We start from the raw sequence: 27,618 nt of genomic DNA on the forward strand, positions 1-27,618 counted from the left end.
AATGTTCGCCCTGATTGAATGGTGCGAAAATTCTTAAATGTTCATTTAATTAAGTTTTAATATAAATGTTCAGTCAACGTTTAATCAGGATGGACATTTTAATATTTATACAACCTTTAACGACTTTTACTAAACCTCGCAACTCAACATTGCGCGAAGTCTGCACTTAAAAGATTTATAAATGTTCAGTAAATTTTTCGATGCTGTGTGGGGATATATATATATAAATGTTTTTGTTAAATATCATAAAAGTTTCTTCTACTGATATTTAATATATATTTTACAACGTACTTAAATTTTGGCAAATTAAAAAAACAATTTATTGAAAAATAAAAAATTTCAAGATGGCGAATTATTTGCTGTCACATCAAATGACGTTAGCTAATATATATAGGGACAGCGAAAAAATGTACTGTGGGGTCAAAAATGTTTTCTGTGACAGATTGGCGAATTTATTTATATAGGTATACAATACAGTACTTCTTTTAAGAATATTATTCTTATTTTAAATAATACACCGAAAAAAATAGAATATATACTTAGCACCTACTTTAGAATATTTTATACTTAAATTCATTATGTAATATTCTAATTTTAAGAATATTACATACTGAATTTAAGTATATACAATATTCTAAAATAGGTGTCAAGTATATATATATATTCTTAATTTCAAAATGTTTTTTCGGCTGTATTTTATTCTTATAGTATATATTTTCAAATTTAGAGTTTCGTTTTTTAGTGTATAGGTTATACAACTCTTCGAAATATGGGATCAAGTTTCTTAAGACAATAAACTCTATTATGCAAAATAAAATTTCATTTTTATAATAAGAAATCAGTGAATGTATATATAGTAGATTATTGAAATTTCGTGCCAACTGAGTACAGTGCCAATGTTAAAATTTTGTACCGTGAATAATGATCATTTGAAAATAGAAGATTTGTCTAACACTGCAATATATATATGTGTGTATTTTACTACCATATTGAGATTCGAACCGCCTGCGGTGAGGTTAATCGAAATGTCTCTGGCAGACTTCCGTGTCCCAATTCTTATTAAGGGTAAAGGGACTTCCGGTGTGTTAGACCCTTTGCCGAACATAAAGATCATAGATGGCATTTAAGCCATATCTTTATAAGGAGAATGCAATAAACTGCGGTTTAATCCTGATATCTCTTTAGTCTGATATATATATATGAATTGTATGACGTATAAATGAGAAGAGTATAGAAGACCCACAATACGTCCGATTGGCGCCGAATTCGCGGACAAATGCACATAATTTTAGGGATGATATAGTAGTCGAAGGTGCTTTTCGAATTGGAGAGGGATGATTTGTCGGCGCCTCATCTCTCTCTCTCTCTCTCTCTCTTCGTCACAAGGGTGCGAAAATTATCCTCCTGGTTTCATTGGCGTATTTCAGGCGCTCGTTTTTGTCGCAGGATCAATATGAGTAGATATCAAAAAGGGATGAGATGAACGAAAAAGGGGAAGAAACATGAAACACAAGATTTTTTTGGGGTTATTGGACAAAATTACCGCGAATCCAGTATATTGGATTAATGTGACAAGACCAATCGCGCAGGAGCTTATATTTATTCCCTGCTCTAAATAACTCAAATAAATCTCAATTTTTCCAAAAAAATATTACTTGAATTTAAAAAGTCATACACTCCGACTCCTGGATTCTTTTATATTATATTTGTTTTAATAATATTCTAATCATGCGTATAAATTTTACTTCTTTTCGTATAAAAAATTGAGTACCGAAAAGAACTCGAATAAGCTATTATATTTTTCCATTCATTACAATACCTCTCGATAAGTTTCATTTTATTATTATATATATATATATATATATCTTCCACCATTGATGCGCTGAATATAAAAGCCTCCCCAGTTTCAATCCCAAGATTGGAAATTACTTTTTATTCTAATGGCCAATCGGCGGCGCATTGAATTTATTCGATAAACAGGCAGGTTTCGTTTCTTTCACTTCCTCTTTTAATAATGGGGTGGTGAAGAAAATCGATAGTCTGAAGTATCCGCTAAGCGTCTTATTAGCGAAGAATTTTGACATAGCTCACAATCGAGTGGTTGGATATATATATATACATGTATACACTAAATATACGCTCGCGTATATTGGTGAGAAGGCAAGTTGGCGAAAGAAGAAAAAAAATAACCCCTATTGAAAAAAATGTGCTTCAAGTAGCGGCGGACGTTTTACAAGGCGCAAGTCATCTATATATTGTAACTCCTTCAGAGTTCCACCTCTGAATTATAAGTCTTAACTAAAGTTTCTGACAGAGGTTCTGTACAGAAAGAAACCTTTTTTTCTGACAACAGAGACCCATTGTTGGGCCTTCGATTCAAAAAGTAAAATCTATGCCTGCGTCTTTAAGGAAATATTGAAACTCTGACTATTTCTAAAAGTGACTCTAAAATAATCATTAAAAAAATATTCCTCAAACCAAATTCTATGTTTGGAATTCATTATAGAAAATTGTGGGTTTCAATTATATATATATGTATTATTATTGTATGGGAAAATTGGAGAAAACAAATACGTTAACTTAATTGCTTAAGAAAAAAGATCTTTAGAAAATATCTCATTTTTGAGTACCAAAAACAATTTAAAAAAAAAAACTAGAGGTAATATAAAATTTTATTCAAATTCTTTGATGTAAATAAACGCATGAAAAAGTTCTAAAATTAATTTGTTAAAATTTTTATTTCATTGAATTCTCATTCGCTTAAATATTATTATTTGACAGAATTTCTCTTAAACTGATTTTCTATATTACAGAATTTTGAAATAATCGAACATTTATTGCAAAAAATATCTATTTGATAGAATTTTCATTTTAATTCGAATAATAACATTGGACAATAAACTTTTGGCGCAAAATTTAAAATTAACTAATCACAATTTTTTAAAATAATTTCTGATTGCATGGTTAATTTTAAAATTCGCGACGAAATTTTGCTGTTGAATTTTTATTTGAACAAATGAAAAAGTTCTGTCAAGTGAAAATTGAATCAAATATATAGAAATTCTATGTGAATGTTCATTTCAGTAAGTATATATATAAATTGTATAATTTGAAAAATCGGTTAAATGAATATATCAAATAATAATAATTCGAAGAAATGTAACTTCAACTACAAACCATTCTTCTTAATAAAATTCATTTAAATTGCTATTCTGTCAAATGAAAATTCTGAAAAATCAAAATTTGATGAAATAGAAATTATCGCGGTTTAATGGAAATTCAGTCAAATAATAATATACGAGAAAATAAAAATTCGGCTAAAAGAAAATTAATTGAAAATTCTACGAAATGAATTTTAGTTATGCGTCTCACATTAAAAGTTAAAAAAAAACAAATTTTCACTTATTCAAATTCATATAATTAAATAATGTTCCACTTGGAACAAAATTCCATCTCATAAAAATATCGTTAATTGCTCTCTTACTCAAAAAGTATCCCGCCAAGGAGACTATATCGTTAAAGAAATTAGCATGAATTTCCCGTATGGATGGTAATCATGGTGAATAATTTTCGTGAACTTACGACGTTGAGTATCCACTAAACATAAACATGGCGGGGAATTGTCGGGTAGTCGCGTCGTTGGAAAATTCGCGGGTCATTTGAGTCGTTTACGCGCCATTACCCTTTCTTAGTCGGTCCTCAACGAATTCAGGAGAGGGCAAAAGGAGGAAAGGAAAAGCGGTTCTAAAGCCACGTGAACGTGACTTGGATCCTTGTTACATGGTACTTTCTTCAAAGATTATACCCTCATCCTCTCAAACTATATATACTGTACCTAGCCCTGGTGCTTTCTTGAGTCTCGTGCCACCCATCCTAAGCCACCCCACTGAAAGCTGCTCGAATTCAGACGGAAAGCTGGCGAAGCTTTGGTAACAGTGGAGGCGAACTCCAATAGCCGTTATCGTCAAAGTTACGGCCCTGTTTCAAAAGTCGACGCCGGTATATCCGAAAACTTTGCGAAATAATGCAGTAACGCGCGCTCTCGCCGTCCAAGATGGCCTACGAATGTCGGTGATTTTCAGTGAAAATCGAATTACGCGAAACTTTTTTACGAGTATACTCACTGTAGAATACAATTTGAAAAATGGAAAAATGATGAAGAGTCTATATATATATATATATATACGCGAGATGAGTAAGTAATATATAAAGTATATAAAGACGCGCGTTCTACCAGGCGGCCATTTTGTTAGAGAATGTAATACGCCAACTTTTCAAACGAAATTGAGTGGAAATTGAGAAAACAAATCCGTATTTTTACTTTTCAAGCAGTAAAATTTAATATAGAATTTGGATTCTTCGATTACAATATAAAGGATATATTCTAAACTACATTCATTTCTAATATCCCAGGTAGAAAAATTAACATTACTAACGTTACTAATGTTACTAACGTTAGTACCTATAAAAAAATTAAGAAACTGTTTCTAAATTGTATTTTTGCAGAAACTTGTCGAAAATCACTTCCACTTTTTTATTTTCATTACCGTTTCCACTTTCACTTTTTCTAATTCTCATTCCCATTTTCACTTCCATTTTTTATAATTTTCATGCCCGTTTTCACTTCCACTTTTTCTAATTTTCATTCGCACTTCCATTCCCACTTCCACTCTTTCTAATCCTCATTTCCACTTTCACTTTTTCTAATTTTCATTCCCATTTTCACTTTTTTATTTTCATTACCACTTCCACTTTTTCTAATTTTTATTCCCACTTCCCTTTTTCTAATTTTCATTCCCACTTCTACTCCCATTTTTGCCACTTCTAATTTTCATTAGCTGTTGCCATTTCGACTAAAACTCTTTCTAGTTTTCATTTACACAACCATTTCCACTTTTTTTAATTACAATGGATGGAAATTAGAAAAAGTGAAAGTGGTAATAGAAATTTAAAAAATAAGAATGGAAGTGGGAGTAAAAATATAAAAAAGTTGTAATAAAAATAAAAAAGTGGAAGATGAAATGGGAATGAAAATTGGAACAAGTGGAAGTGGAAGTGAAAGTGGGAATGAGAATTAGAAAAAGTGGTAGTGGCAATGAATATAAAAAACTGGAAGTGGAAATAGGAATGGGAATGAAAAATAGAAAAAGTGGAAGTGGAAATGGGGAATGAAAATTAGAAAAAGTGGAAGTGAAGTGGGAATGAGAATTATAAAAAGTTTAAGTGGATGTGAAAGTGGTAATGGGAAAGTAGTGGCAAAGTTTCCGTGAAAATATATTTTAGAAACTCTTAATTTTTTTATAGGTACTAACGTTAGTAACATTAGTAAGATTAGTAACGTTTGCAACGTTAATTTTTTCACCTGGGATTTTTGCTTCCCTCTCCTCACGAGGAAGCTTTGTATTCGTGACGATTTTCGATTTTTTAAAAATGGGTTATATGGGCTTATTTTTATCTATAATACATATATATTTGTAGTTTTAAACCCGGATGTATGTGTGTGTATGTATGTCACAAAATCTTGTGTACAAATTATCTCTAATAAACTTCGATAAATTGTACTCAAATTTTATAGTCTTATTACAGTCATCAATACCTAAAGTCGGACACAAAGATTTCTAAAAATATAAATATATTTTTTTTATGTCACTTTTTCAAAGATTTGAAAATACGTTTTTTAACCAAAAATTTTTTACACTGTATAAATATAATTTTTTTATCCAAAAAACTGATTTCTCGCATTAAAACACATTGATTAATCTTTATAAAGTCTATATATTAGGTATACTTAAAATCTATAAATTATATCATTTTTTAATTTGAAAAAAAAAATTTTTTTTCGTATTTTTTGAAACAACTTTTTTTTATGAAAATTTTTAATAAATTTTGTCAAAACCGTATACCTGGCATGAAAACGAATCGATTGATGTATATATAAAGTTTACATTTTACCAATATTTGTAAAATTGATCGCTATTTTAATCCTTCTTTTAATTTTGAATATAAGTGTATCATAATGAGGAAGCTAAATGGTCATGAATTTTATTGAACACCTTGTTTTGTGTTTCGTTCGTATATCTATTAAACTTTATAAAATGTGGAGATAATACTCAAATAACCGATTATTTGAATAAAATAAATTTTTTTTTAGTATACACTTCACGTTTTGTATTCACAATAAACGTCATTATCAAAACCTCCTAAAGAAAATTGTTCGTTCATGTGAGCATGTTTTTATTAAAATTTTATAATTTTTATTAATTTTTCTTCTACTGATCTCAATACCTACTATTACTTTATTATTTACTCTGAAAGAATTATGTATTATGTATTAAAATATATTATAGAACATACAAGAAATATAATTTAATATTTAAATTTAATTTTATAAAAATAAAACTAATTTTCTATGCTTATTGTTTTAGAATATTAGTTAATCCTTATATTCATCAAATACGAATAGAAAATATGAGTGCGGGAAAAGAATGGAAAAATGTTAAGAATGACAGGTGGGGAACATTATTTGGAAGATTAAAAAAACAAGGAACTGTACCTCTGAAGCTATATGTTTACTTTTTCAATAGGTCTATTGTAAAATACTGGTTAAATAAATATTTTTATATATTTATGGAACTTTAACAGCATGTGATTTTTTAGGTCCTCAATGTCAATTTTGTTGAGAACTTTATTCTTAAAATATTTAATGGATATCTGAATTTTTGTGAAGATGTCTAAAATATATGATTAGGAATGGCTCTTAATAAAGTTATAGAAAATGTATAAGGTTTTGTGTGACGTCACTATAAAATGTATTAACAATAATTAATTCAATAAAATATAATTTGTGCAACACCTGCAAAAAAAGCACTAATTTTATTTTAACGTAAATGCAGCACAAAATTGTTCATTTCTGCATTCTGATAAAGTGTGCAGCAGAGTATACTTTTCTGCACACTTTCAGGCATATTAGGTAACATAACCTTAAATTTATTCTTTAAAACAGCATATAAAATAGATTTTTTTCTCGCAGATGTTGCACAAAGCACTGTGTGCAACTCGAGCGGAAAGTAGCATTTTCGTTCGAGCATCAACTTATACAAACTCGTCGGAAAATGGCTTCTTTCCGCTCTCGTTGCACAATGTATTATTTCGCACATAAAATTCAATTTTATTCTTTTATAAGAATTCAATATACGGCATTATATTTATTATTATAAATAAATAAATTTACGCATTAGAAATGAGGGGCTGATAGTAAAAATGGTTTAAAATAACATTGGGAGCAAAAGTGGGATAAGTGACTTGGGAGCAAAAACGGGTTAAAATGATTCGTGTAATTTATTGATAAATTCATTATATTATCGATTAAAAAATATTAATTATAATAAAATATGCATTTCTTCCTATTGTTAATATTTTTTAATCGATAATATAATGAATTTATCAATAAATTACACGAATCATTTTAACCCGTTTTTGCTCCCAAGTCACTTATCCCACTTTTGCTCCCAATGTTATTTTAAACCATTTTTACTATCAGCCCCTCAAATTATAATCTAATTGTTTTGTACTGAATCTGAAATCTGAATTTTCTTTTTTCTCCGTGAATATAAATATATATATATATATATATATATATACACATTGTAATTTAAAGTGAATTCGAATTTATAGAAAATGAACGAAAATGTTAATTTCTATGCACAATAATGTCTCGTTGAGAAACATACGAACTGTGCGAAACCTAGGAAAATAGCTTTCCAGGTTTAACAATGAATGCAAATCGAATCGAATATAATTCATTAGCATTTTCGCACGTGATTGCACTATCGCATAACGGATCACCATGAAATTGGGAGTTAGTCACCGCACAGATATTGATTTTGTCTTTTGGGCACTCCGACAGCACCAATACAATCATAACCAAAGGACTATGTTTCTGTGTGCGTCTCTTTCCGCCGATATAGAGGAAAGAGAGGGGGTTAGAAATCTACCACGCATTAGACACTTGAGAGATTCTCTATCCTCGGACGAGGAATATGATGACGAACTTTGTTGAGAGGATGTCTACTACCACATTGATGCATATTATAATATACATATATATATCACAACAAAACGAATATAATAATTGATTACAATTGATTACGCATATGTAAATTGCGATCTGCATATGTAAATTTGCAATCTTTTATTTATTTATTTCCTTTTCTTTTGTGAAGATCACACGACCTTTGTAATGAAAAAACAAGTATTCAACAAAAATACGAAATGATGGTCTCTTTCGGTAGTCATTTACTTTTTTTCAACCCTTTACTGGTCCCCTTGTCATACCTCTTTCGAGTCTCTTGAGCTTTCGGTGATGAAAGCTCTCCTCTCGTACCAACTCATTCTGACGTGTTTCGCGCGCTATGTGACAAAAACTAAATTGCCGAAAAATGAAGAGGAAAAGAGCCAGTTTCAAAGGAGAGACAAGAAATATCCCGCGTCCACGATCGAACACGAAACGTTCAGCGCGCAGAATTGATGACAAGAGTATACGATTAAAAGAGTGAAGGCAAAAAACTCTTTAATTTACAAGACACACGAACAATGGTCTTTAAATTTAATTTTGTTTCCATTCACCATTTTAATAGTTTTTTTACCATCATTTTTTTAAAAGTATTAAAATTGCTTTCCTCTTTATTGAGAATTTATTTCAATATATATATACATATTGATTAGAAAAAAATATATTGAAAAAGTTATTTAGTTTATATACAGAATGTCACTATATATATATATATATATATATATATATATATATATGTATACTCGATGATTGGAATTTTTTTTTTTGTAATTGTTTTGGAAATTCTGCATGTTGATAAACAATAAAAAAATTGTTTAATTTATTTTGCAAATTTTTTTGAAGTTTTATAAATTTTATATTAATTAGACAAAACATTTGAAGAAATAGTAATAAAATAATAGTGAAAACTTTTAAAATGAATTAAGTAAATAATCATCAAATCCTTTGACAACAATTCTATTATAGATATTGTAATAAATTTTCGAGTTAAAAAGTTATACATTATAGATGAAAAAGGAAAAAAATTGAAAATAATTGACTCTGATAAATCGAAATTAAAATCAAATTAAGGACACTTGAAATGATTCATGTTGATTATTTCCAGAGGGTAAGGGAATGAAGGACATTGCTCTCATATATATAAAAGCCGGTCCAGTAGTTATGAGAAAAGAAGTAATATATATATGTATATATAATGCACTCCACAAAGTGTCGCCCACACAATGTGGGGTGCATTATGTTGTCAGTGACTCTCACAGGAATTTTCCACATTGATTTTTACGCACTTATTAAAAACGTTAATTGATATCAAATAAACATTTAAATTTGAAAATCATCATTCAATTTAAAAGAAAATTAAAGATCTGACATTTTTTTATATAATTTTATCAGAAAGTAAACATAAATTTAAAAAAACATTTAATTAAAAAGATAAATATTTTTAAAAAATTTGTTAATCTTTATTTATCGAATAAGTTCTTAATTAATGACAAATTATTAATGAAATTCGTCAACTAAAACTGTTCAAATTAAATAATCATTAAGTTCATGTCACTATTTCATTAAAAATCTGATTAATATATAATGATGTTTTCAAATTAGAAATAATTTTGATACATATAATACAAAAATAAAATATCACGATTAAAATTAATTTTTAAACGATTAAATGAGATATTTTCATAAATTTTAGGATTAGATTTAATTGTGAGTAAAATTTTTCATTATATACGTGACCCAGCGTTTGAATTGATGAAATGATTGTTCACCCAAGGGGGTGATAGGCTTTTGACTTAGACGCGGTGTTGTCTACCATGAGAACGTGTCTGCTTGACAAGTGATTTCGATCCCTCTAGCACATCAATTATTTATATTAATAGAGCACCCGTAAAGTCGTAATGCTGTCCCTCGTAAAGTCATGAAAAGTGGCTTACAAACCCTTCGCATACCAGCAGGATTATGAGAATGATCATTATATGGTCTCAAATATCTTTTTTATTTGATTTCTGACCTCATTGCAAATATACATATATACATATATGGGTGATTCTATAAACGAAGGACGAAAATGAAGAAAATATGGACACAACATTTTTTTCTCATTTAAGGTCTGAAAAGTACTTTAACTTCAATTTAATGACACTAAAAAAAATATCTGAAAGTGTCCAGACAAAATATTAAAAATTACAAAAGTTATCGTTGTTTATAAACAATTTATCCAGGAAATTAAGATCCTGCATAGAAAATTCACATTAACACAAAAAATAATGGATGGATTTATACAAAATTTATTACTCGGGGGTTTTCGGGGTCGCTGATTACGAATCCGAGGTCAGTTTTTCAAAATTCAAAATGGCGGATGCAACATGGCGGACAAATATTTAAAATCACTGGAAACTACTTACTTCAGACGAATATATTAAGTTTTTTCAAAAGTTTCCCGCCATATTGGATCCGACATTTTGAATTTTGAAAAACTGACGTTGGATTCGTAATCAGCGACCCCGAAAACCACCGAGTAACGCATTTTAAAAGGATCAATAAAAGGTATCGCTTTAATCAGAAATTTGTTTATATAATTTGTTTATAACAACCCGTGCAGAAATTTCCACCCTTCTTCCCGATTTCCGACCTGGCCCCGGCCAGATTATCTGGTCCGGCCCCGGGTCAGTAAATGTTAGTGGCCCCGGTCGTGGCCAGGCCGGGTTGCCCCAATAATAAGATAAGTAAAAATAAATTTTTATAGAGGAGTGCAGAACTCAAGAAGGCTATAGAAACAGGAAGTACACGTTAGGTAGTGGGGGTACGTGACAATTTGGTTTTCTGAAATGGGAGGATAAGTTGCAAGACGCAGTAGCCTCCTGCGCATATTACGAACAGGTGATAATAAAAAAGCAGATATTTATTTTACCGAAGCATATGGGCAAATCCACAGAACCGGCCGATTTCATGTTACTCACATATTTTTCTATTTTAGAAGTATTATATTAATTATTTTCATACTTCAACCATTTTGTAATATCTCTGAGAATCTATTGAAATAAGAAAATTGAATAAATGTGAACCTTCTAGTCTTTTATAAAAAATAAAATCGAATTAAGTAACTTAAAAAATGAAATTTACGGTGTTACTCCAGGTATAAATTTTAATTCTTATAGGTATAACTTGTTCGGCATAGATCCGAACAATTCCAAACTGTGGTGAATTATAGTTTACTTATTGAAGAATGTTTTGAAAGTAATAAAAAATATGTGCTCTTAAATAAAAAGAAATGATAGTCGTTGAAAGTAGCGTTACTCATTATTTTATAATAATGAAATGTCTATACATTTTTGTAAATATCTTTTGCGGCGATTATTCGATTTGAATTTTTCAAATTGGAGCTTATTGCTTGTGAACAGACGAACAAATGTATGTATCATAGAATAGAGTGCAATCAGAATTAAAGAAAATATTCCAATAATTATCACTCTATGTTTAAGCGTGAACCATTTTCAACTTAGCCTTTTTTCAGTAGCACAACTACAGGATAAAATATGATGAGTTGAAAACATGTGTGATTATATATAAAGACATTATTATAATTCTTGTATGCAAACGCCAAATTATATTTTCAATTTATAACGTCTAAAAATTAAAAATAAAAAAAAATTTATCGAAATTTAACTAGTTAATCGTGAAAAATGAATTATCCTTTCATTTGTTTTATTTTCAAAGTTATATCAAAATCGATGTCAATAATGTCAGTTTGTTGGTTAAAATAGTTAATATCAAAATTAGTAAGTAAACAATTTAATTTACAGAAATAAAAAATTAAATGCTAATAAATAAAATATATAATAAAATATGATAAAATATAAATAATTTATTTTTGATAATTAAAAAATTAATTATTTGTATTTTATCATATTTTATTATTCAAAATGTTTTGCACATATTTCAAATAATATATAAAAAAAACAAAGAAATGCCATTTTTAATTATAATTTCCAAAAGAAAAATAATATTTTCGTTTTTGGCTTTTAACTCAAACGGCATTAAAATAAAATGAATCACGCAAGAAGATAATTGTTCTTGAATATATTTTAAAGAAAGTAAACCATAAATAAAAGGTGTGCTTGCTATTTGGAAAATTTTCATCTTGATAAGTAAAAATCGGCCGGTTCTGTGGATTTGCCCATATACGTACGTATAGAATCAGTGTTAATATTTTATTCTGAATTACCGCCAGATGGTAAGTCAACAGTTAGTCTGCGCAGAAGGCTACCGCGACTTGCAACTTATTCTAACAGTATAAGTTAATAATTTTCAACTATTGCCGTTTAAAAATTATAAATATACGGTTTAAATTGTTCTACAGTTGAACCTGTTGGAATTCAACTGTATTTCTTGACTTTTTGTGGATTTAAAAAAGTTCAACATAAATTATTTTCACTTATTGTTAGATCCAAAATATTGTAAACATATTACGAAATTAAATTATAATACAATTTTAAGTGTTGTTTACTGTAATAAAATTTTTAAAAATTATTATTATTATTATAAATTAACAGTTTATTTTTGTAAAAGTCACCCAAGGATAGGGATGGTCATTGTCGTAAAAAAAAATTATTGTTTTGTTTTATCGATTAATTTATAAATATGTAAATTTTTGATATTTTATGCAATTTAAATAAAACTTAAATAAACTTAATAATATTGTTTTTATTTTATTAATGATACATTAGGGAATACAGTATAATAAGACACGTATTAATTTGGAGTGATTATTGCTAAAATTTTTGAGAAAATTGTAGATTACTAATTTACCATATTTCTAAACAAAATCTACATATTGTTCAAAAATTTTAACAATATCCACTCTAAATTGTTAGGCAGATGACTACTGTATGGTTTACCATACCACAAACATTTGAATGGTGGTCAAATCGGGAAAAATTTGATGGCCCCGGTCGGGTCCCCAGCAGGGAACCAGATCGGGCCCCGAGCCATGGCCCCGGTCGGTTTTATTGTTTCATCCAGGCCGGGGGCAGGCCAGATTTCCCGAAGTGGCCCCGGTCTTGCCCGGTCTGGCCCTGGCCAGGGCCCGGTCAAAATTTCTGCACGGCAAATTAGGGACGCATGATTATGTTCTAAAAATCATTAGTTATAATTTACATTTTATCGAATGTTATTTGTCCTAATTAGTTTTGAGCCGAATTTTAATTTGTTCGAAATAGCATTTGGCATAATTTTCATCAATCCGATTTTCTATATATTGCAGAATTTTTATATAACCGAAAATTCACTCCACAGAATTTTTATTTCTTCGAATTTTTATTTGTCAAAATTTTTATTTGCTCGAATTTTCATTTAACATAATAGGTATTTTAAAGAATTTTTATTGGGTAGAATTTCATTGAATAGAATTTTCATTCAGATGAATTTTCATTTGTTCGAATTATTATTTGATATAATTTCCATATAATCGATTTTTCATACTACAGAATTTTTACTTAACTGACAAATCATTTATAGGCCAGTCAATAAAGACAAAAAGTGCCATTAAATGTAGACAGGCAACTCTAACCGGAATATGGTAGTTTGGGGGGGTAGTATAAAGGCCCCACAGTTTGCTCTCGATTTCCGGTTGCAGAAGTTGTTGTAAACAATGGTTGAAGTTGGTGAAAGGTGGTTTTTGCGTGCTTGTTGCTTTCCTCTACATTTTAGAGGAAAAAGTTGTTATTAGAAAAAAAAGGTATTAAAAATACCTACAAAATGGTGGGTCGAAAGTTAAAATCGGATTATTTGTTTAAAAGTTATTGAATTTAAACCATTAAAAATGGTACTTTTTTAATTGTTTAATAACTTTGTTAATAATAATCCGATTGAAGTGAAACTTTCTGAAAATGTGCCCCTCGCGATACTGAACAAAATGAAAAAACTTCGAGTTTAAACGGATGAATAGTTTATAAATTATTCCATTTGTTAATTAAAAACATGTTGTTTTTCAACCTAATTTCTACAGAACGATATGGAGCGAATTCAATTTTTTTTCTTTCATTTTACTCTTGAAGAGTGATACTATCATGTACATAAAAGAAAGAATTGAAATTCATTAATTAATTGCATAATTATGGATAAAGAAAAAAGAGTACGTTTTTTCGTTATAAACAATTGAAATTACTCGACCAGTTTTTACTCTATCGAATTCTAATAAACGCAATTGAATTTCTTTTTTCTTTACAAAACTTTTAAAAAAAAGAAAAACAATCTAGGTCAAAGGGGGGGGGAGATAATTTTTTTTTTTCAAAAAAAGCCTAACACTATAATTATTAATATTTTTCATTCAAATTTACAGTAGTTGTAGTTTAATATGTGTACTGTTAAATAAAAAATTGTAAACATTGAAAAATATTTTTTTATTATTTATAATGACAGTTAAAGACAGCTCATCATTTTACCTTGCTCCGGAAGGCGGAGTGGGGGAACTCGTGGCGCGTAGCAAACGCCGCCACAAGATCAAACTCGCCCGAGCAAAATTACAAAATTTGTTATAACTCGGTTAATTATTAACCGATTTTAATCTTTCTTTTTTTGAATTCATGTTATTTTTTCTCCTCTTTTCAAAAATAAATTTACATTTATAATAAAAAAATTTTTTTTTGCTAATATTTAAACATTTTTTTTTTAATAACAAATTTTTTTTCACTAATTCAATTTTTTTAAAAATTTTTTTTTAACTGCATATAATGATAGGTATTTTAGTGTCTTTTTATGTTTAACGTTTTTTAAAATTATTCATACACATTCGTGTAGCACTATGTCATTTTTTTCATAATTTAAAAAATTTTGATTTATATTACTTTTAAAATAATGTAATGATGTTTTAATGTATATAACAAAAATTAATGTATTTTAATAATAATTTATATGATGAAAATACGAACGATGGTATGAATGAATATACAAATGATGATATGAATGAAAATAATATTTTTCAAATGTGTGAAACTTTAAATGAGGATAATTTTAATGAGCATGAACATCATGATGACGATTTGTAATTGTAATATGTATAAAATTATTACTAATATTAATAATAATTAATCTTAAAAATATAATAAATAAAATTAATTTATAATAAATTACTTCCAATGTGTATGTTTTATTATCCCTCATTTAAAAGTAATATAAATCAAAATTTTTTAAATTATGAAAAAAATGACATAGTGCTACACGAATGTGTATGAATAATTTTAAAAAACGTTAAACATAAAAAGACACTAAAATACCTATCATTATATGCAGTTAAAAAAAAATTAAAAAAAAAATTGAATTAGTGAAAAAAAATTTGTTATTAAAAAAAAAATGTTTAAATATTAGCAAAAAAAAATTTTTTATTAAAAATGTAAATATATTTTTGAAAAGAGGAGAAAAAATAACATGAATTCAAAAAAAGAATGATTAAAATCGGTTAATAATTAACCGAGTTATAACAAATTTTGTAATTTTGCTCGGGCGAGTTTGATCTTGTGGCGGCGTTTGCTACGCGCCACGAGTTCCCCCACTCCGCCTTCCGGAGCAAGGTAAAATGATGAGCTGTCTTTAACTGTCATTATAAATAATAAAAAAATATTTTGCAATGTTTACAATTTTTTATTTAACAGTACACATATTAAACTACAACTACTGTAAATTTGAATGAAAAATATTAATAATTATAGTGTTAGGCTTTTTTTGAAAAAAAAAAATTATCTCCCCCCCCCTTTGACCTAGATTGTTTTTCTTTTTTTTAAAAGTTTTGTAAAGAAAAAAGAAATTCAATTGCGTTTATTAGAATTCGATAGAGTAAAAACTGGTCGAGTAATTTCAATTGTTTATAACGAAAAAACGTACCCTTTTTTCTTTATCCATAATTATGCAATTAATTAATGAATTTCAATTCTTTCTTTTATGTACATGATAGTATCACTCTTCAAGAGTAAAATGAAAGAAAAAAAATTGAATTCGCTCCATATCGTTCTGTAGAAATTAGGTTGAAAAACAACATGTTTTTAATTAACAAATGGAATAATTTATAAACTATTCATCCGTTTAAACTCGAAGTTTTTTCATTTTGTTCAGTATCGCGAGGGGCACATTTTCAGAAAGTTTCACTTCAATCGGATTATTATTAACAAAGTTATTAAACAATTAAAAAAGTACCATTTTTAATGGTTTAAATTCAATAACTTTTAAACAAATAATCCGATTTTAACTTTCGACCCACCATTTTGTAGGTATTTTTAATACCTTTTTTTTCTAATAACAACTTTTTCCTTTAAAATGTAGAGGAAAGCAACGAGCACGCAAAAACCACCTTTCACCAACTTCAACCATTGTTTACAACAACTTCTGCAACCGGAAATCGAGAGCAAACTGTGGGGCCTTTATACTACCCCCCCAAACTACCAAATTCCGGTTAGAGTTGCCTGTCTACATTTAATGGCACTTTTTGTCTTTATTGACTGGCCTATTAATAGAATTTCTAATTGATTGAATTTTCATATGTCCGAGTTTTCAAATGGCTGAACAAACAATCGACAGAAAGATTTCGGCGCGATTTTTAAAATGAACCAATCAAAAATTATTCATAAAATTGTGATTGGTTGATTTTAAAAATCGCGCTGAAATCTTTCTGTCGATTGTTTGTTCGGCCATTTGAAAATTCGGACAAATGAAAATTCTATCAATTAGAAATTCTATTAAATGATTTGTCAGTTAAGTAAAAATTCTGTAGTATGAAAAATCGATTATATGGAAATTATATCAAATAATAATTCGAACAAATGAAAATTCTATTCAATGAAATTCTACCCAATAAAAATTCTTTAAAATGCCTATTATGTTAAATGAAAATTCGAGCAAATAAAATTTCTGACAAATAAAAATTCGTAGAAATAAAAATTCTGTGGAGTGAATTTTCGGTTATATAAAAATTCTGCAATATAGAAAATCGCATTGATGAAAATCATGCCAAATGCTATTTCGAACAAATTAAAATTCGGCTCAAAACTAATTAGGACAAATAACATTCGATAAAATGTAAATTATGACTAATGATTTTTAGAACATAATCATGCGTCCCACAAATTATGTGTGTTCTACTAGAACATAATTTTACAAATCACAAATCTGTAGGAGTACTTTAAGTGTCTAACAATAAAAAATATTTCGATTTTATTGTGATATTCATACGATTCACAGGAAAAAAGGACTTTTTATTTGTTTATTTATATTAATATAATTATATATACAAAATGAAAATTAAAGATTGGGATTTAGCAATATCTTAAAAATTTAGTGAGTATTATTTTAAATCAAGAAAATCGAAAAATGTTAAAAAATTATTAGTTTTACGCTGTTTTTAGTGCTTAATGTATATCCTATGCTTAAAAGTGCCAGACGAATGAGAATTTGGCAGTTTTTTTTAAAAAAGGTAGAAACAACATCAACTAAAAAAATAAGCAATTCTATCCGATAGAGAATTCAAATTTGCAATACAGAAGCCTATAAAAAGAACCTAAAAATAATATTTTTTTCAAAAAAATTGATGCCAGACGAATGAGAATTTGCCTGGTCACAACGCAATCTTGGTCACAAATTGAGAAATCTTGGTTAATAGAATATCAAATTAAATAAAACGCGCGTGGTATCACATTTAATATTTTTTTTCATCGGCTGCTTATTAGTGCCACAATAGAAAATATATATGTTTTATTTATGTCTAATAAAATTTCTTTTTAAAACAAATAAAAAGTCTAGTTGGTGCTGAGACAAATATACGTTTATTTAACTGAAATAAAATATATTTGGTTTAAATGGAATTTTTCTCTGGGTGTATTTGCTGGCACATCAAATTACGTTTTCTAAAATAGGAACAGCAAACAAATTTGCTGTGATAAAAAATAAAAATGTTTAAAAATGAACTCTTAAAGCAAACTTTTTTGACCCTACAGCAAATTTGTTCGCTGTCCCCTATATTATCAAACGTAATTTGACGTGTCAGCAAATAGTTCGCTGCCACAGTAAATTTCTTCTATGCGTGTAACCAATAATTTAGCTATATAGTTATTAATTTCGATTCGAGAGCAAAAATCAGTTAGCATCTGTACTACCTAAATTTGAATTAGTGAAAGTGATTTAGTAAGCTATTAATTCACATTAGTAAGAATTTTTACTAATTTTTAGTAAAATATTATTATTTGATTTAGTAGTTTAAATTTTTTTTTTACTAAAGTTTTAGTAAAAACTGACTAAAAATTAGTGGAAATTCTTACTAATTTAAATTAGTAGCTCACATTTCACTAATTCAGATTTAGAGAGGAGGAAATTCATTTTTTTTCTTGCAATGTTTATTAACCAAAGATTTAAAAAAAAAACTTTAATTACTTTCTCAGAAGAAATTGTTTAAAAATAAAAAATTGCATTTTTTTTAGAAAAAATTTTCTCCTCAAAGGGTTAAAAGAAACTAAATTATATATATAACCAAAATTGTACAGAAATTGGTTTTTATTTTCTTCTTAAAAAAAGAGTAATTTCTAGAATTTATATTTAATGTATATATACAAAATTAGAAAATAGAGTTTCGAATTTATTCTAAGTACCGCGAGTTCTTTAGATTTACAATCTGGAAATTCTGAAAGGGAAAATTGGTCATATTTTGTCGAGAGTATATATATCTAGTTGGAAGCTGATTTTAAGGACGAAAAGATCCGAGTCCCGTAAACGTGGAACAAACAAAGCGATGAATTCCAGTTGGGCGCGTCTCACCCCAAAAATTAACCGATAATGCACATCGAAAAACAGTCAGTTCGGCGACGACCGGTGGGTTCTCGGGTGATTTCAATGTAACGGGTGGCAAATAAATAAGGGTCTTGTCCCTACACGCGCGCTTGCCTTGTGAAACGGGAGTAAATCTCGAGTGGAATATCTAGCAATTTGGGCGTTTCCCAATTGTCAACGGGACCGCTTATAAATTCTAATAAACCATCGCAATAGCAATGAGAAACGAACTCACGAGAGAGAGAGAGAGAGATAACCGAGGAGAATTCTATATAGTATATATAGTTTCGCGGGAGTAGCTCGCACAGAGTGGGGTTTTAGGATTCTGCCAGTACCAGACATAAATCTTGTCTAACCAAATTACTGAAAAGCATGAACCGAACTTCAGCCACGCCCTCTTTACCTCGATGAAATTCTGTAATTCCCATTCTCGAACAAAAATCCTCACCAAATTAAATCAAAATTACCTCTCACTGATTTTCATTCCGACAAATTCCACCTCTAATGTAACTTATGACCCAATATTATGATTGTCCTAGATTTCGAGTTGTTTCTCGATTTTAAAAGAAAATTCCATTTATATTTGTGATGCTTTACGGTGAAAGGGACCTTAGCTGCAAAACTCTTAATACAATCCACTGATGTTTAAGTCTTCATTAGATCCAAAACATTAATAAAAATTGATTTTAATTTAACATAATTAACAATGAACGTTTAATCAAGGTAAAACTATCACTAATCATAACCTAAAATTTGTTTGCAGCTAGGGTTCCTTTAACCATGGAGTATCACATTTAATTTGATAATTTGTTTATTATACGCAATAAAAAAAAAATTTTTTTCTTTATAATTCTCAAATATCAAAGAAATAATCCAATATCCTAGTATTTTAGAACGTATTAACTTTTCAACTCTGTTAAGTCTTTAAGGCCATTTAACTTTTCTTTTTATCTATAAACGCTATAGCGTCCCATGTATATAGTGAATTATAGTCCATATTTTATTTTTAAGAATAGACGTTAACTATACAGTAAGTAAAGCAATTTCATATTGTGAAAGATGATTTCTTCCACGGAGAGAATTAGGGCGTAGTAGATTATTATGACGGTAGAATCTACTAAACAGAGAGCTTAATTTTGGATAGGCTAAACAGACAGTTAAATGGACTATTCTGTTTAGTAAAATGGAAGGGAGCATTTACACGTCTGTAGAAAGAAAAAAAAATTTACCGACCGAAACAAAATGCACAAATGTGGTTGCTCACAATCTACTTGATGGTGGACAACCAATCAGGTTTGTGCATTTCGTTTAGGTAAGTAATTATTTTTCTTGCGAAAGAGCAATAAAGTTCCTCTGTCTACGCTGTTTAGCAGTTAATACTAAAATTTTAAGTAGAATATACTGCACGTGTAACTCTTCTCTCCGTGTGGTATTTCTTTGAATATTAGATTTGTAAATCTCCTTCGAAACAGAAATCCAATGATTAAAATTTTCTAATTTTATTTTTACCAAAATAGTCAATTTCCAACTCACACTGATAGAAATAACTGATTAATACTGCCAGAATTATTTGTACGCTTACCATACAAAATGATGATGATGATTCGCAATGCGAAAATAACTGGCACATCATTGTGAATTAACCTTATACACTTTGACATATTTTCGTGGCAAGATCTATACCAACTTGTTTCTATCAGTGCATTTTTACCAAATAAATAAATAAAATGACACTATAATTACGCATATATATTTCACTTTAGAATTATACGTTGAATTAGTAACCATTTTGACTAATTGATAGTAGAAAAGAACTATTAATTCATTTATTAAAGTTTACTAATTAAAATAGTAGCCTTACTAAATAAATTAGTAATTTTCTACGTAACTATTAGTCATTTTTAAATTGGCGCAGTTGAATTAGTGAAAAGTGATTAACTTCTTAATATTGCAAAGATTTGACGGCTAAAATCTATACCATCGGCAGTTAAAGGGTTAATTCAGATTTAGATGAGTATAACCAACACTTTCATTTTTCAACCGATCCGCAGCATTTGCTATCTCGGTGAAATAAAAATTTGTCTTTTTAAAAATTCTATAAATAACAATTCGTGCGCAAATAAAAATTCGGTGAATTGGAAATTTTGACGTTTAAAAATTTGAATCACTTAAAATTCTGTTGAATGAGTATTCTGCTAAATTAAAATTTGGTTAAAATTAGAATTCTTTTAAATAAAAAATTGGATAAAGAGAAATTCTGACAAATAAAAGTTCATTGCCTAAAGATTATGTTTAATTAAAATTCGTTTAAAATGAAATTCTGTCAAATTCTAATTCGAAATATACATAAAAATTTGTCTAAAAAATAATAAATTATATCTATACCTTATCCAAGAAAAAATGGGTACCCTAATCAATCCTTCTTTTAGTGTGGGAACTTGTTATTTTGAATCAAAGAAATTTTTTATGAAAAAAAATTTTCGTACCTACATAAAATAAAATTTTTGATAGCAAATAATTATTCACTTTTGTTGCTTTTACAAAAAAAAAAAAAGCCCAGTCAATAATCTCTCACCTATTAAAGAAAAAAATAGAAATAAGCAAATCTATCTGAATAAATTTTTCTCTCTTTACAGTCGAGTGATGCACAAAAGTCAATAAAACAAAAATGATAATGGAAAATTTGGTTAAAAATTGATCAGATCTTATTACTAAATCATGTGTATTTCATTAGTGTCACCATAGAGCAGGGAATAAACGCGTACCTTTTCTGGTCCCTTCCCCCTGATAACCCGGTTAGCAAGTGTTCCATGTAATGATGTTCCGACGCGTGGCGCATCACAGCGGGACATCCCCCAACCCCCCCATAGTCTCTATATCTAACTTAACTATTAATATATAGTGAGAAGGTGAAAATCGCGCTTGCATTATTTGTATGTGGTAAATAAGTCCTTCATTTTCGGGGTTAGTTGCTAATATGTTTCGCACACTCGTTACTTATTTACTCGCATTAATTGGCTTATGGGGTGCATTGAGTTGTGGGAATCTGATCTCATGCGTCCACGCGAGACTTTCGACCCTATAAATTTCATTATCTAATGCTTCGAACAAAAATTATCGTTCTATAACTTGAATTATTAAATTTACTGATCATCACCATTTGATTTACAGACGCACATTCTGCGTCAATCACAAAGGGGGAAAATTAACAACCGTTAAGATGAAAACTTGATCCTAGAAGAAGAAAAAAACGTTCGATAATAAATTATCTGTTTTTCGATTGATGGTTCGCAAATATCAGAACATATAAATAATTTGTTATCCTTTTTAAAGAAAAAAAAAAAAAAAAAAAAAAAAATTTTGCCAATTTATATGATTACGGATAAAACACAATGTAAAAGAATGTTTGACATTTTAATCTGGAAATTGAGCAGAGAAATTTCAAGTAGGCCATTGGTATTTCTTGCACTTGAATCGTTTTCTTCTGTTTCTTGAAAAGGGTACTGTGTGAGCGTTCGATGCCTTTTATTGGCACAACTTGCGCAGAAATGGGATCGATTCTCACGGTAGGAGGAGCGAAGGAAAAGCCTTGATCCGATATCTCATTATTGGTTGATCGTAAATTTCAGTCACCGGAGGAAAGTAACGAGATCTCCAATTATCTTCGATACCGCGCGTATACGATGCCAGCGTGCGCAAATTTGCACAGGTAAAGACTATAAATCCGTAGTTAATATGCGAATCGAGTATCACCTCATCCTATATACTATAGTGAGGAGAAAAGTAGAATTATACCTATATATACATATGCGCCATGTGCAGAATAACACGTATTCGCACATACACCACTCTTCCAAATTCATCGACACGTTTTTCCCAATGACATATCGCGACTTAATGAATAATAAAATGTGTAAATTGTTTTCCTCCCTACCCATACATGATTTTGTCATTATTTTTCAAGAGCAATTAACAACTTGAGTGATGACACTTTAAAACGATAATTTTTATCAAATTATTCGTTTTATTTTATAAACAAAAAGGCATTTTTACATTTTTTGCAAATTATTTCCATCGATTCAAATTTATTTATATGCTTAAAATTTATTATTTTAAAATTTTTATATACTACTGATTATGGACAGATATAATAAAAGAACGAATTTTGCAACAATTTTTTTTCCTTCAATTAAACAAATCGACGAGAAAAGAATTCATAACATTTTGAAAGAAATGTTATATCCTTGAATGAATAAGAAAATAAAAGTTGAGCAACCAATTTCTAAGATTTAAAGAAAACTTCCCCGTGGTTTCTTTTCTATAGTACTATAATGCTATCTCTTTCTATTCTCATCCCTTAAACTCTCTCTCTCTCTCCCTCTCGCTTTGATATCCTCCCTTACTTCTCTAACGTTTTCCAACCTCGCTCGATCTACCCTCCTCTCTCTTTATTTCCATTTCCATTCTCATCCTCTTGTTTTGGTCCAATAGTCAGTCGTCGGTCTGATCGATGATACGCCAACAGAGTACTGCGCATGGTCGTCTAAATACAAACTCTCTCCTTATTATACGGGGTGTGCCAATAAAGAGGAGGTGGAGAAGAAATACAAAAAAAAGAACGAAGGGGTAGATACGCAGAAAAAATATTACCCCCCCCCCCTAACCTTTAATTCCCAGTCTTATATGTCAATTTTCAATCTTCATGAAAAAATTCGTTTGCGCGCATATAAAATTAGTTAAAAACACAGAAGCATTGAAATAAATATTTTGAATTGTGTAACAATACATTTTGTTGGCATTTGTTCAATTGTCTTTTCATTATTACTACAAACAGAATTTCGGCTTGTTTGATTAAAAAAACTTTGTTCTAAAATACCTAATTTTTATCAGTTTTAATAAAATTAATGTGTTTAGTACAATTTAATGAAAGTTTTACAAAATTTTTGTTATCTAAACTACAGTTTTTTTTAAACCTATATCTATAACTCATATATTCTATAATATATGTGACATTCCACAACACAAGAGGATGTTTGTTGTATAGGGACAAAAGTTCCAATACCTAAGGACCCAAAGTATTATTTTCCCAAAGGACATTTTTTTCAAACATTGTTTTCTTTTATTTTTCCAATTTGAAAATGCAACTTTAAGTCAGAAAACTTTCATTTGTTATTTTCAATGTACATTGACAATCGTTGTTTCCAAAATCATAGTGACCTTATAAATTTCAGTTAAATTGTAAACAGTAAAATTAAAAATTTTAGTTAAATTATAAATATTAAAATAGTTAAAAAAAAGTATTGAAATAAATAATAAAAATGTTAGAATTAATATACAACATTGGAAAAAAATATTGGAAATTCTATATATTATTTACAGTTTTAATTTTTTTCAAACAATATTTCTACTCTTCATTTATTTCACATTCAAAACTTTTTATTTTGAAACTTTCATAAATTGGAATTTTTTACTTTTGGAAAAATAAATGTTGGATCCTTTAAATTTTGGAACTTTTTTCTTATTGAAACTTTCAGTTTAAAACTTTTGTTTTCCAATCGTTTTTTCACGTCAACAAAATTTTAGGTTATGTTTAGTGTTTACTTGGATAAAAAGGATAAAAAGTTTATTTTTAATTAGGCAGGGTGGCCGCAAAATCTCTTTTTCAAAATTCCCTTTTTCCTAACGAATTTTTCTTTTTCCTTGATTAAAAATTTTTAGAATATTTTAAAACTTTACATTGTTTAAATTTTTATATTGTTTTTTAAGTAGACAATAGTTTTATTAATAAAAGAAAAATAGATAAAATGATTAAAATTTTTATTAAAAAATACAAAAACTATGAATACTTTCCGTTGGATTAAAATTCCCTGACTTAAACATAAGTGTTTTAAATTGAGAATTCATTCTCTGAGTATTTCCTTTCCAAAAATCACAAACATAACCTAAAATTTTTTTAACGTAAGGACTCTTTTCTCGTCGATTATTATCGATAAATACGCGAGTGATATATAAGTATGGGAAAAATTAAATTTTGCAGTTAAAGAACCTCGCACAAAATATTAATGAAAAAAGATTCCGGTAAAATTTCTTTTTCGCATTCGCAGTTTTTTACTTTTTAAACAAAAAATGTTAATGTGAAAAGGTGGAGTTGGAATGTTTAATTTGTCGAATTTAACCTCTATTTTGTCTTTAGAGACTTGCTTTGATTTCTTTTTCAATATTCTCTCCATTTTGTATTTCATAGTTATGAATTAAACCTTTGCTTTCTATACGAGAAGGAGGTGTTTGATTCTTTCTTTCATTTGTCAAATTTAATTTCTATTTGATAAAAAAGAAAAAAATATTACGACCTTTTTTGAGTTTTTACATTTACATTTTTTGTTCAAAAGGTGAAATTTTTTCCGCGTATATATTTTTAATTTTTCTGTAAAGAAGTGTAATTTTCCGGTAAAGTATATAATTACAACTTGACATTTACAAAACATTTTTTTTTTTACTTTATCGTTATATAAAAAGCAACAATGTAATTCTTGTTACACTTTACGTGTGTGTGTATATATATATATGAAAATAACTATGACCATTACAAAATCTATATACTGCGTATACATATAAAAAGCCTTTAGTTCGATCAAACGTAAGCGGAAAATAATTCCAGGGTGGCAGTGCAAATTGACAGGGCAACGCGTTTTCATTCATTTGAATTACGTTCCAATTCTGTCAGTGACTTTAGCATTGTTGCTACAAATTGGTACACGCCCTTCCCTCAGGCATGCCCCCCTCCCATTCCACCACTTTCTACTGTCTCATCCACATGGTCCACAAAATCATTCGTGCCTAGCGTTTTAATAACATTCAGCGATCGTCACGTACGAAAAGTTTAATTCGGATATTATATTCGTATATAAAGAACCCCCTAATAAAGGCCAAATACAGAGAGAAATTTATTTCAGATATATACAATATAATGAAGAGAAGAATAGTTTTATAAAATATAAGCGATATCCATCTCTGACTTTGACAACACAACACTGTATAGAAATTGAAAAATAACTATAGAAGAGACAGAGTTTTAAAAATATATAGAACCTTTTGTTATGTTATTAAAATATTTTTGTGGTAAAAATTTTAGAAGCACGAAATTTTCTAAAAAAAATTTTTTTTTAAATTTCTATATAGTTGCCATTTATATAGTAGAAATGACATTTAACTGTTATTTATACCTAAATTCTATTCAGACCATGTTTGTCAGGTGCGTTAATCGTTGCAAAGTTTTGCGTTAGACACTTTTTAATATAGGAATTCGAATCCTCTCAGGTTTGTTGCTTTCATAATGAAAGAAACAAAAAATTTTCATCAAAAATATATATTGGAATCACAAACAATTTTTATTAGCCAACAAAAGATTAAAAAAGGTTTTTAAAAAATAATATTAATCAAATTGTATTGTATTTAAAGGAAGATGCATAATGCTTTTATTTTAATTCAATTTAAGTATATTTTAATCGAATTTTTTATATTGAAATAATATCATATATATTTTAATACAATATACAATTTTCTGTGATAATAAAAATTAACAAATTCAATTCTCAATATAATATTAAAGTCATTAAAATTCTATCAAATATTTCGTATGAATGATCAAAAAAAGAAAAAAAATACATTTATCGTGCCCGTTTAGAAGTTTACACAAAGTTTAGGTCATTAAAACTGATACTTTGCGAGAAGCAGGGAGTTTGGATTTGCCACGCGACTCAGGCACAGTAGGTGGTCGAATTGAAAGAATCGTTAGCAAAAAGTCTAACTGGATTCTGGACCATGAAGAATTGGATAACAACCTCATCCCCCTCTGCTTTCTCGCTTTGGAGATTTTCTAGTTTGCTAGTTAATCACAAAACGGAACTGACCCATTCACGAGTTTGATACCGAACAAAGCCTATATAATATATATACCAAAGACCTGCGTCAATGGAATAATTATTTGGTACTGAAAGAAATATTTCTAAAAGAATACCTAACTTTTTAAATTTAATTAATAAATTTTTAATTTAATTTATAAAAATTAATTGCAAAAAAAATAAAGCGGGCTCTGTATTCATTACACGGGCGGGGAATTTTTATCGTGACGTCATTTTTAATTAATTAAAATATTTTTTGTAAGATTTTTATTTAGTATTCATTTGGTACTTAAACACACTGAAAAAAAAATTATTTGATTCAAATACTTGATTACTTGACTATTATCAAATATAAATATTTACTTGAACCAAATAAATTCTATTTGAACCAATAATTTTTGTATTTGAAACAAATACCATTCAATTGATTCAAATAATAATTATTTTATACAAATAAATAAAGAATAAATAATAAATAAAGAATAACAATTCTTGAACAGAGGACACTATACGAACGCTACACATTTTTTTCCTCGAATAACGACACGAAAACAAAACAAAGTGACAGCTTCGGCAGCCTTTTCCAATAAATTAAAATATTTACCTTAATAACAAATTTTCAGCTTCAAGGAGATTTTTTCAAACTAAATAGCTCTCGGAAATCCCTACATTCAAGTTAAATAAAAAAAAAATTATTTTTTTGTAATAAACTTTTCCAATAAATTAAGAACGAACGAATGAAAAGAATGTATTATAAATTTAGTGCCTGTCCATAGGCTATCTTGTAATTACTCCTCGTATCATTGTCTTGATTCCCTGAATTTCGTAGAGATTTCTTTG

General features: G+C 28.5%; 1 protein-coding gene across 4 annotated transcripts in view; it reads left to right on the forward strand.

Annotated features, from left to right (window-relative positions):
• LOC127287042 (visual system homeobox 2-like) overlaps positions 1 to 27,618 on the forward strand; it is a 101,499-nt gene that overhangs the window by 68,261 nt on the left and 5,620 nt on the right. The window lies entirely within an intron of this gene.

Source organism: Leptopilina boulardi, unplaced genomic scaffold (genome assembly GCF_019393585.1).
Source record: "Leptopilina boulardi isolate dan_hultmark-lab unplaced genomic scaffold, ZJU_Lbou_2.1 LbouV2_367, whole genome shotgun sequence".
NCBI classification, from domain to species: domain Eukaryota; kingdom Metazoa; phylum Arthropoda; class Insecta; order Hymenoptera; family Figitidae; genus Leptopilina; species Leptopilina boulardi.